The sequence below is a fragment of the Rhinopithecus bieti genome, unplaced genomic scaffold (assembly GCF_001698545.2).
Source record: "Rhinopithecus bieti isolate Rb0 unplaced genomic scaffold, ASM169854v2 scaffold_4553, whole genome shotgun sequence".
Taxonomy (NCBI): Eukaryota; Metazoa; Chordata; class Mammalia; order Primates; family Cercopithecidae; genus Rhinopithecus; species Rhinopithecus bieti.
This window is the reverse complement of record NW_016804694.1, coordinates 6,206,870-6,216,373: the sequence shown is the minus strand read 5'-3', so window position 1 is coordinate 6,216,373 and position 9,504 is coordinate 6,206,870.

Genomic DNA, 9,504 nt, shown 5'->3' with positions numbered 1-9,504 from the left:
TATATATATATAATTTATTATTTCAAATAACCAACTTCTGGAATAATTGATCTTTTGTATCATTTTTTGTGACTCACTTTCCTTCAGTTCAGCTCTGATTTTGGTTACTTCCTGTCTTCTGCTAGCTTTGGGGTTGGTTTACTGGTGTTTCTTTATTTCCTCTAAGTGTGATGTTAGGTTGTTAATTTGAGATCCTTCTAACTTTTTGATGTGGGTGTTTAGTACTATTAGCTTCCCTCTTAATACTGCTTTAGCTATGTCTCAGAGATTCTGGTATGTTGTATCATTGTTCTCATTGATTCTAAGAACTTCTTGATTTCTGCCTTAATTTTGTTGTTTATCCAAAAGTCATTCGGGGAAAGGTTATTTAATTTCCATGCAATTGTATGGTTTTGAGCAATTTTCTTACTATTGATTTCTATTTTTATTGTGCTGTGGTCCAAGAGTGTGGTTGGTGTGATTTTGGTTTCTTTGAATTTGTTGAGGATTGTTTTTTGCTTGATTATGTGGTTGACTTTAAAGTATGTGCCACGTGCAGATAGGAAGAATGTACATGCTATTGTTTTGGGGTGGAGAATTTTATCAATATCTATTAGATTCATTTGGTCAAGTGTCAAGTTCAGTCTTTTTGTAGGTCTCCAAGAATTTGCTTTATGAATCTGAGTGCTCCTGTGTTGGATGCATATATATTTAGGATAGTTAGATCTTCTTGCTGAATTGAACTTTTTACCACTATGTAATGTTCTTTGTCTTTTTTTATTTTTGTTGGCTTAAGTTCCGTTTTGTCTGAAATTAGATAGCAACTCCTGCTTTTTTCTGTTTGCTTGGTACATTTTCTCCATCTTTTAACTTTGAGCTGAGAGGTCTCATTTCATGTGAGGTGAGTCTCTTGAAGATAGCATACAACTGAGTGTTGCTTCTTTATCCAACTTGCTACTCTGTGACTTTTAATTGGGATTTTAGCCCTTTTACATTCAAAGTTAGTATTGATATGTGTGAATTTGATCTTGTTATCCATTGTTAGCTGGTTATTATGCAGCTTTGTTTGTGCGGTTGCTCAATAATGTCAATGGTGTATGTACTTAAGTGTGTTTTTGTAGTGGCCAATGTATTAGGTCATTCTTGCATTACTATAAAGAAATACCTGAGACTGGATAATTTATAAATAAAAGAGGTTTAATTGGCTAATGGTTCTACAGGCTATACAGGAAGCATGGTGCTGACATCTGCTTCTGGGGAGGCCTCAGGAAGCTTACAGTCATGGCAGAAGGTGTAGGGGCTACAGGGATGGCACATGGTGAAGGCAGAAGCAAGAGAGAATGGTGGGGCCACACACTTTCAAACCACCAGATCTTGTGTGAACTCAGATGAGAGCTCACTTGTCACCAAGTCATGGCCCAAACCATTCATGTGAGATCCACTCCCTTGATCCAAACCCTTCCCTCCAGGCCCTACCACCAAGATTGGAGATTACATTTCAACATGACATTTGGGTGGGGACAAATATTCAGATTATATCAACTGGTAATGGTCTTTCTTTAACATATTTAGTACTCCCTTCAGGACCTCTTGTAAGACAAGTCTGGTAGTAATGAATTGCCTTAGCATTTGCTTGTCTGACAAGGATCTTATTTCTCCTCACTTATGAAGCTTAGCTGGGCTGGATATGAAACTCTTGGTTGGAATCTCTTTTCTTTAAGAAGGCTAAATGTATGCAACATAATTCACAATTGCAAATATATGGAATCATCCTCATTACCAACTAACTGGTAAGTGGATAAAAATATATGGTTATCTATCTATCTATCTATCTATCTACCTATCTATCTATCTATCTATCCATCCATCCACACACCATGGAATACTATGCATTCATGAAAAAGAGTGAAGTAGTGTCTTTTGCAGTACCTTTGAAGGAATTACAGTCCATTATCCTAAGTGAAGTAACAACTCTGGAACAGAAAACCAAATATAGAATGTTCTCATTTGTAAGTGGGAGCTAAGCTATGGATACACAAAGGCATACAGAATGGTATAATAAACATTGTGAACTCAGAATGGAGAAGGGTGGGAAAGGGGTTCAGGATGAACAATTACCTGTTGGTATAATACACACTATTTAGGTGATGAATACACTAAAAGTCCAGGTTTCACTGCTATACAATTCATCCACCATACAATTCATTCATTCATCATGTAGCCAAAAACCACTTGTACCTCTTAAGCTATTGAGATTAAAAACAAAAAACAAAAAACAAAACAAAAAAGAATGCTAAATATAGGCCCCCAGTCTCTTCTGGCTTGTAGGATTCTGCTGAAAGTTTGCTGCTAGCTGGTTCTCTTTGTAGGTGACCTGCCCGTTCTCTCTAGCTGCCTTTAACACTTTTTTCTTTCATTTCAACCTTAGAGAATCTGAAGACTATGTTTCTTGGGGATGGCCATTGTATCTAGTATCTTGCAGGGGTCTCTGAATATCCTGAATGTGGTGCTCTCTAGTGAGGTTGGGGAAATTTTCATGGATGATAGCTTGAAATATGTTTTCCAAGTTGCTTGTTTTCTCTCCTTCTCTTTCAGGGATTCTAGTGAGTCATAGATTTGGTCTCTTTACATAATCTCACATTTCTTAGAGGTTTTGTTCATTCTTCTTTATTTTTTTCCTTATTTTTGTCTGAGTTATTTTGGATAACCAGTCTTTGAGCTCTGAGATTCTTTCTTCAGCTTCATCAATTCTGCTGTTAATACTTCTGATTGTATTATAAAATTCCTGAAGTGAGTTTTTCAGCTCTATCAGATCAGTGTGGTTCTTTCTGAAAATGGCCATTTTGTCTTTCAGCTCCTTTATTGTTTTATTGTATTCCTTAGAATCCTTGGATTGGGTTTTGGCTTTCTCCTGAATTTCAATGATCTTGGTTCCTATACATATTCTAAATTCTGTTTTTGTGATTCAATCATTTCAGCCTGGTTAAGAACCATTGCTGGGGAACTAGTGTGGTCATTTGGAGGTAAAAAGACCTCTGACTTTTTGAGAGACCAGAGTTCCTGTGCTGATTTCTTCTCATATGTGTGGCTGATGTTTCTTCAATCTTTGAAGCTGCCGTCCTTTGGACAGGTTTGTTTGCTTTTATCTTCATTGATGCCCTTGGGGGTTTGATTGTGGTATAAGGTGGGTCCAGTTGACTAGCTTTGTTTCTGGAAGATTTTAGGGGGCCAAGGCTCAACTCAGCACTCCTAAGCTGCAGGCTCTAGCTCTGGGGGGCTGGAATGAGGCCCCCAGCTTTATTCTCTGGCCCCTTGAGGTTAGGAACCAGCCATGCTAGAGGGACAGAGGTATTCTTGGGCTGCTGGTCACGACACTCTGATGGGTGGTACCAGTCAAATGCCAGTAGGATCCGTGTGTGTTTGCATCTGTCAGCAGCAGCAGCAGCAGCAGCAGCAGCATAGCAGGGTGCATGCTTTTTGGCTGGGGTAGGGTCCTGGCAGCTGTGAGACAGACTGTGGGCCACCATGTGTGTGTGTTTGTGCTAGTGGTGGCGGCAGTGTGGGGTGGGAGGTGGGGCCTCTGTGCCTGTGTTCACACTGGCAATGGCAGCATGGCTGGGGCAGGGGTATGCTCATGCCTGTAGTAGCGGTACTGTGAGGTTCACATGCACACATGCACCAGCGGAGAAGGGGAGGTGAGATCCGCCCACACATACGTGTACTGGGAAAGTGGTGGGGGGTTGGCTGTGAGCAAATGTGTGCTGGTAAAGTGGCATGGGGAAGGCTGCCACAGAGGGAGGGTGTGGTGGGCTGGTGTTCATCAGCAGGGGCCACTCTGCTGAGTGCTCTGATGGTCAGGACTGCTGGTGAAGGAGCTATGATGCAGGCCCCCAGGAGGCACACCAGTTGGGTATCCAAGGCTGCACTGAAAGCAGGCATGGGCAGGCTGGGGCCCCAGGAGAGGCCAGCAGACAGGAGGGCACTCAGATCAGACTGGCCTGTCTCACTGGCAAGACCACCCTGCTCTGTTGAAATCAGACAGTTTCCCCAAGGCTAAAATCTCCTAGGAGATCATGGTGAGCCTTGTGGTATGGGCATCCCCAGCTGTGCTCCACCACAGACATTCCCACACCAAACCCTCTGGGTTCTACACAGACTGGAGTCCTGCCCTTACTACCTCTCTAAGCAGCTCCTTCTGCCAGCTCAAGTGTCTGTGGGGTTGTGGGGTCTCCTGCTGTCAGGATTCTAGAGGTCTGTGGCAAGAGTGGGTCATGCCTTGCCTGCTCAACTCACCTGTTCCCCAGAGTTGTTGGGGGCCAGGAATGAGTCCCAAGGTACGATGGCCCATGCAAGGTTTCCAGCTTTCTCCCAGCTTCTGTGTCCTCCCTCCATCCACTCTCAGTGCCTTCCCTCAGTACACCAGTCTTCTCTATGTCACCGTCCTTAGGTGGCAGATGTTCCTCCTAGCTGCATCTAGTTAGCCATCTTACTGAGCTCCTGCAGGTCACAGGATGGTAGAGGCTGCAGCAGAGTCACCTAGGGCCTCCTGGAGCAGAAACATAAAGCAGTGGAGATGGGACCCAAGCTGGGTGAGTGGGTACAAAAAAACAAAGGCTCTGCCAGATAACAATGTTCTGTAGTTTTTAGTGTGCAAATCTTGCATTCTTTTGTTCAATTTGTTCTTAAATATTCATTCATTTGGATGACATTATAAAGGAAATTGCTTTCTTAATTTCATTTCATTTTCAGATTGTTTGTTGCTAGTAAGTAGAAATACAACTGATTTTTATACATTGATCTTATATCCTGTAACTTTGCTGAACTTGTTAATTAGCTCTAATAGTTTTCTTAAAAACTTCCCTAGAATTTCCTATGTACAAGATTATGTCACCTGTGAATAGAGATGGTTTTACTTCTTTGTTTCTAACCTGGATGCCTTTTATTTTCTTGCCTAATTGCCTTGGCTAGAACCTCCAGTACAATGTTGAATAGAGTTGCCTGTGAAGACATTCTTGTCTTATTCCTGATCTTGGAGAGAAAGCTTGCAGTCTCTCATCATTAAATATGTTAGTTGTAGGGCTTTTTTTTTTTTTTTTTAATAGATGCTCTTTATTGCATAGAGGAAATTCCCTTCTTATCCTAGTTTATTGAGTATTTTATCATAAAAGAGAGTTGAATTTTGTCAAATGCTTTTTCTGCATCTATTGAAATGACTGTGACATTTTCCTCCTCCTTTACAATGTAATATGGAGTATTACACTGAAATATTTTCATATGTTGAACCAATGCCAAGTAGGACAAATCCTAATTGGTCATGGTGTATAATCCTTTTTATATATTGTTGTATTCAGTTTGTTAGTGTTTTGCTGAGGATTTTTGTGTCTATTTTCATAAGGGATTTGGTCTGTAGTTTTTTTCTTGTGATGTCTTTGGTTTTGTTATCAGGATAATGATGTTGTTCACATTTAATTGCTATGTAGGCCTTCAGCGTAGGTGAAAGGCTGGTGCAGTTGTCAGAGGCGTGTGAACAAGAGCAACTCCATCTTGAATAGGGGCTGGGTAAAATAAGGCTGAGATCTACTGGGCTGCATTCTCAGATGGTTAAGGCATTCTAAGTCACAGGATGAGATAGGAGGTCAGCACAAGACACAGGTTATAAAGATCTTGCTGATAAAACAGGTTATAGTAAAGAAGCCAGCTAAAACCCACCAAAACCAAGATGGCAACAAGAGTGACCTCTGGTTGTCCTCACTGCTACGCTCCCACCAGCACCACGACAGTTTACCGTCATAGCAATGTCAGGAAGTTACCCTACATGGTCTAAAAAGGGGAGGCATGAATAATCTACCCCTTGTTTAGCATATAATCAAGAAATAACCATAAAAATGGCTAAACCAACAGCCCTTGGGGCTGCTCTGTCTATGGAGTAGACATTCTTTTATTCCTTTACTTTCTTAATAAACTTGCTTTCACTTTACTATATGGACTTCTCCTGAATTCTTTCTTGCACAAGACCCAAGAACTCTCTCTTGGGGTCTGAATCCAGACCCATTTCCTGTAGCATCTTTCTGGCAACCACAGAAGGGACTAGAAATCCCCGACCCAAAGGCTAACCCTGGGTAAGTGGTGGGGTCCTGTAACATCTTTCTGCTGACCATGGAAGTGACTATAGTGCAGAAACCCCCAACCCAATGGCTACTTTTGGGTAAGTGGTGGGCCACAGACCTCCCTGGCCTGCCTAGAGGATTTCTCAGTCAATGCTAGTTAACACTCCAGCTCTCCTGGGCCAAAGGCTCTGTCATTCTTTTCTCTTCCCAAACATCTGAGCAGATCCACTCCAGCTTTCTGGTGTTACAGACAAGGCATCTTGCTTAGTACGCAGACTCAGATCCCATTTCCATCCTTCTCCCAGGAAGATTCTTAGATCCTCTTCAATCCAGCAGTCACTGCAAAACCCTATTTCCAGAGGTGTGATCAACAGGATGCTGAGGAACCATGGTTGCCTTTCCTGTTAATCACAGCCACCTTCCTGTTCTCTTCTGATTGAATCTGGCTTTCCCTGGAGGCTGCCATGGTGGGAAGATGATGTTAGAGGGGCCTGCTGTGCTTAGTCTGTCTCTGGGTCAGGATCAGAGCCCCTCTGCCTCTGGCTGCCTTAATCTTCCCTCTGCTAAGACCAGAGTGATTGCAGGCAAGGAAAGCAACTGGGACCCTGAAAACCGTTCCTCCGAAGTCCGCCTCCCCATCTGTGCCAGAGTCCCTTCGCTTCCACGTGGATGCCATTGTGATTGCTGTTTGTATATTATTAAAATGTTTTATATTAAAATGGTCTGAAAATTAAAAGGACTTCATTTAGGAAAAAAAATTAAAAAACATCTGAGGATGTTTCTGTAACATCTTTCTGGTGAACCACAGAAGGGATGGTACTGAGGAGACCCCCGATGCAAAGGAAATAGACTGCAGCACTGATTGGCGGACTTTGGGTAAGTGGGGTGCATATACCTGGGTAAAGAATGGGATTGGGTTAGAGGCTCAATTTAAAGGAGTTAGAGTCTCTCCTAAGACATAGTGGGTTGGAGCCCCCTCTTAATAAAAGACAAGAACGCTTGACCAACTGGGTTAGAGACCCGACTTACGAGGGTTAGAGTCCCTTCTGAGATTTAGGGGGTTAGAGGTCCCTGTCGGTAAAGTCCTTCTTGGTAAAGTCCTTTTTGGCTAAGAACGAATTTAGCACTATGGGATATTAACTGCTATTCTCTTTGAAATGATCTGCTTTGCACTCTTTGCTGATGGCTGTGGGTGACAGGGTTAAGCGTATACAGGATCATGGGGCATGGGGAGCATTTTCCTTCCTAAAAAGGGAAAACTTGAGAGCTGATGGCACTGCTGGAAAAAGTTCCTGCTTGATCAACAAGTGGCTGCCTGAACTTTGCAGTGTTGCTGCAATGGGTGGGTCTTTCTCTGGCCTCCCTGAGCACCTTGCCTTCCTCACCCTGCCTTAGGCAATGCTTTCTCCTCTCTCTCTGTGCAAACTGGTTGAATGAATGGTAAAAATCACTGTTTATCTCCTCTGTAAAGTTTTGATTAATGGAAGAATTAATTCATGAAGCTAGTCTTAAGCTGTAGTGAATTTGGTGTGTTTTGTGTGTCTTTCTGTGTTCTATAACGCAGAGGAGTACTTTAGGATAGAACACAGGCCTCGGACACCTACCTGTAAGCCCACTTTTCAAGACAGCCCAGTAAACTGGTCAGTTACAAACTTTGCTGCAGGTCCCTGAAAAAACTGGATGAGGTTTCCTTCCTGTCTAGTATGTCCTTGGGAGCTTGACCTTATAACCATGTGGCCATGCTTTCTCTTTTCACAGTGGCGGACTGGGTTTAGGGTTTGATTCCTGGCTTATGGGATAAGTCCTCTATCTTCTGTCTGTCTATGTATTTATATGAATCATGTGTGTATAATATAAAATAATTAGATTAATTGGTTTAAAATAAGTGCTTAAATCAAATATTATGTCAAAAAAGTTAAAAGTGTAACATCTTTTGGTTCATATGACTTAAGTAATCTTTGGGAAATAAAACAGTTTTAAAGATTATTGGTAAAATAAAATATTTTCAAAATGTAAACATTTGGTCTAAATTATGCAGGTCAGATATTAAGTTTCCTAAATGCTTTAAGGTCATAAACTGCTTCTTTGACTTTTAAAAGTTGTTCAATTTATTTTGGAGCATTGATTCTAGATAAGGCCTGGGGACATGTGAAATTAGCCATGCCCCCTAGCTATGCTAAGAAGGTTCTTCATAAAATGCCACTGTGACTCTTAACTATTCAACTTGTCTGCTTTACTGCTAGGTGAGACCTGGGACACGTGCAGTTAGATGCTGGAAACAGTCAGCCCTTATCTGCACTTTTGCCTGGTGTGTCCTAGGCTAGGCTCCACACCTAGTACATGATTAAAATCCTGAACTTAGCAAGGTTTTCACAATAAGTAAAAATTGCTAAAAGTTAACATTGTAACATGTAATTGAGACTACTGAAGAAACAGTTTTACATGCAGGGTGTGTGAAGAAAGTAGAATGTGTTTTTGGTAAAAAAAAAATTATATGAACTCATGGGAATGTGGATTTTTCTTGCCTAGATTAAAAGGTTAAAGGATTGTTTTAAGTTAGACAGAATAAAGCTGAAAGTTTAAGCAAGTTGTGGAAGATTTCTAAAAAACTAATTGTAAAAGATATTCTATGTGTAAACATATGGGCCAAAATTATAGAGGTATTACTCAGATTTTCTGTAAATTAAGCATTGAAATAAAAGCACAATAGGTTTTCTGAAAGCAAAACCTGCTTATAATCTGCTCTTTAACAAAAATTTATAAAGGTTTATGAGAATCTTACCTTATGGTAAAACTGGTTAAGATGAAATAAATTAGTCTATAATGTTTTATTAAAAATTGGGCCTGACATCAATAATGTACTAATGCCATAGTGACATTTGGTTTGTTTGATATTAAAATCATACAGAAAGCATTATCAAATATAAAATGGTGTTTGGTTTTCTTTGGGCTGTATTTGTATAAACATGTTATTGGTATATGTTCCAAAATTATGGGAAACTCCTATAATTCTAATATGACTTAGTGTATGTTATTAATAATTGTTACATAAAATCATTGCAAGCCATGGAGGTAACCAGAATTTTCTAGTCAATTATGACTTTACTAGTGGCTGTCCTAAGACATTTTGCCATCCACAGACAATTGTTGTCTTGTTTTGGTTCTATTTAAAAGGTGGTTTATAATCAGCTATAGGACTTTAAAAGCTGTTCTTAAATGCAGCCTTCTGATAACTCTGGAAATAGTGACATTAGAATAGAGGAAACAACTTTCAGAACTCTCATGGAGAACTGGAATGTTCATGAATATCAAACAGAACAGGAGTTAACTACATAAACTAAACTGAAAAGTATGAAGCAGTCTTTTGACTTTGCTTAAAATGTTGCTGATCCTTTGTTTTGTTTTTCAGAGTTAAGAA